Source organism: Oncorhynchus clarkii, chromosome 3, assembly GCF_045791955.1.
Source record: "Oncorhynchus clarkii lewisi isolate Uvic-CL-2024 chromosome 3, UVic_Ocla_1.0, whole genome shotgun sequence".
Taxonomy (NCBI): domain Eukaryota; kingdom Metazoa; phylum Chordata; class Actinopteri; order Salmoniformes; family Salmonidae; genus Oncorhynchus; species Oncorhynchus clarkii.
In genome coordinates this window covers 60,647,588-60,650,376 of record NC_092149.1, presented here as the reverse complement: position 1 = coordinate 60,650,376, position 2,789 = coordinate 60,647,588, and the positions used below count along the sequence as shown (strand labels likewise).

Here is a 2,789-nt window from a genome sequence, read left to right as displayed (position 1 = left end):
AGGAAGACTAGTGAAGAATCGTTGCAGTAATTTGACGGCTTACTTTGTGTTCATCCGTGGAAATACATTTGTGCTTATTTAAGTCGGACACTTGAATATAACGCTCCTACAATTTACTTCAATGTTTTTTCTCCCTACAAAGGGAGTTGTGATTGTGAAAACACGTTGTTCTTAGGTAAGAAACCTTTGCTGTGGAGAGGACGAGCGAAGAGTCTCTGTCCTTCTGAACCCACCTAATTGATCCCTCGGGAGGATGTGATGTCACGCTGTTGATGCCTTGAGGGCCCGTCTCACCATGGATACCACAGGGGGTTGAGTGACAGGTGACCCTCCCAGTGTCCCACCGACACAGCTACTGTTACACCCAGCCCCTCTCTCCTTCCTTACCCCTCTTTATCTCCTTCACCCAGAACCCTCGGTACATGGAGTGTTTTGAATGTCTAGCCTGTCTTGCGTACCCCTCTCATCTTCCCTGAGAGACCCCACCAGGTATCCTTTCCTGAGAAGATGGGAGGAGGCAGATGTGTTGGTAGTTTTACATGAGATGGCTTAACCCTGCTTCAGGCTACTATGTCCTACCTGAGACCATCCACAGGTGTCAGATGGCTAGGGGCTAACAGTGTCACAGTATTACAACATCACAGTAAGGTCTGGAAGACAACCTGAAGACAACCTGAAATAAGAGGACCTGTTGGGTGTGATTGATTGATTGATTATTTGATTGTGTTTAAAAGGCTTCATTGATTAGTTGGGCAGCAGGTAGCCTAGTGGTTAGAGCGTTGGGGCAGTAACCAAACGGTTGCTTGTTCAAATTGAATTCCTGAGCTGACAAGATGAAAAAAATCTGCTGTTCTGCCCCTGAGCAAGGCAGTTAACCCCCACAACAACTGTTCCCCGGGCACCGAAGACGTGGATGTCGATTAAGGCAGCTCCTCACACCTTTCTGATTCAGAGGGGTTGGGTTAAATGCAGAAGGCACATTTTGGTTGAATGCATTCAGTTGTGCAACTGACTAGGTATCCCCCTTTCCCCTTTGATTGATAGATGAGTATTACCCTACACAAGGATGTGGTTGGCATGGCTGTGTTGCTATGATGGAGGGGGCCCTTTCTCTGTGTATTGACTGAAAGTATGTGCTGGGTTTGTCCCAGCTTAAAAACTCACTCAGCAACAGTAAAGGACTCTGACAAAGAACTACAAAAATGGCGCGACTAGATGCTACTACATCCTTGGTGTGCTTATGCTGCTTGTGATGGTCGAATGTGGGACATGGATCCAATGTTAGATTTGTGCTATTAAGGTAGGTAAATACGTCGTGTAATTTATATTTTACTGTGTCATAGCACCCTTTCTCTACCAGTGGTGGCTGGTATCACTTTAAATCGGAGGATGGGCCCACCAGCCTCCACTGCTCTCTACCTTTCCTACCACCTGTGATCCAAACACAGCAAGAGGCAGAGGCCCCCAACACAACAATACTACACCCAGCACTGAGAGAGCACTATAGGGGCCTGGCATCAAAGAGACACAGACAGTAGAGATAATAGAGGATCTTACAATAAGGGACATTTTCATCACAAGACGAGAATGGGTTGAATGGAAAGTATTCCCCCAGGGCCTCCAGCAGAGCACAGGGTCTTCTGGGGCTCTGAGGTAAACGTACCTACCGTCTGTCATTCTGCAGTCTGAACAGCCATTTCAACACACACAGCAGTAAAGTTGGAGGAACATTTAAATTCGGCATAGAAAGGATAATACCTAACATAGGTTCTTTGATGCATGCAGTGGACAACCCATATTGACCTGCCTCTCTCCTTCTCTTGGATGGATGGATTAATTATCATCTGTTGCCCCCTTCACCAGCCCACCTCCACACATCTATCTTAAAGGCGTTGCATGGTCAATCCGACGTCTGCATTGACCATGCAGCGTTGACAGTGATATGGCCTCTGCAGAAGTCAGAGCCAATTTAGGCTTGATCTGAAAATGTGTTTGGAGGCTTCGTATGGAGGGTGTGATCACATAGCCTCCAGAGGCACGCAGAGGCCAAATCAAGCTCCGTAACGCATCGCTGTGCACCTCTCAAATGTTGTAACAATGAGGAGGGTTCCGTATAGCTCCGCATTGACATGATTGGTTGATGGTAGGTGAGGACGGGAGGTCCTGCAGAAACACAAACTTCCTTGACAACTTCCTCCACAACAGCTCTGCGCTGCTCGGCGAAGTGCAACAAGTATGAATGACCTGACTCCTGCAAAGGCCATATCAAGGTAAATGCTGCACGGCCAATCAGACGTCGGAATGACCATGCAGCGCCTTTCAGGTCATTCATACTTGTTGCACTTCGCCGAGCAGCGCAGAGCTGTTGTGGAGGAAGTTGTCAAGGAAGTTTGTGTTTCTGCAGGACCTCCCGTCCTCACCTACCATCAACCAATCATGTCAATGCGGAGATATACGGAGCCCTCCTCACTGTTACAACATTTGACAGGCGCACAGCAATGAGGAAGGTCACTATACTATAGCTCAATATACTCAACTGGCGTGTTGATGTTTTGTTGCAGTATTGAAAAATAAAAACATGAAATAAATCCTCTAATCCAACGGCACTCTGGTCCAACACCACAGTGCTTTAATTTACTATACTGTAGTTACTCTCTTTAACCCGCGTCTGTCTTAAACCTTAAACCTATCTGCCCTCCACGCTCTATGTGGTGTTTGACTTTACAGTCCTTACAGCGATGTGTTTAGGTTATGTCTTCTTCCCAAATGGCACCCTATTCCCTACATAG

At 46.9% G+C, this 2,789-nt stretch overlaps 1 protein-coding gene across 1 annotated transcript in view; it reads left to right on the top strand.

The window, feature by feature from the left end:
* The window catches only part of LOC139400284 (inactive phospholipase C-like protein 1), a 146,336-nt gene extending 144,239 nt beyond the window's left edge, over nucleotides 1–2,097 (top strand). Inside the window, exon 10 of the mRNA XM_071145255.1 lies at nucleotides 1–2,097. This exon is cut by the window's left edge and continues 409 nt beyond it. The gene's annotated coding sequence lies outside the window, so the exon portion shown is untranslated.
* The last annotated feature ends 692 nt before the right edge of the window (nucleotides 2,098–2,789 follow it).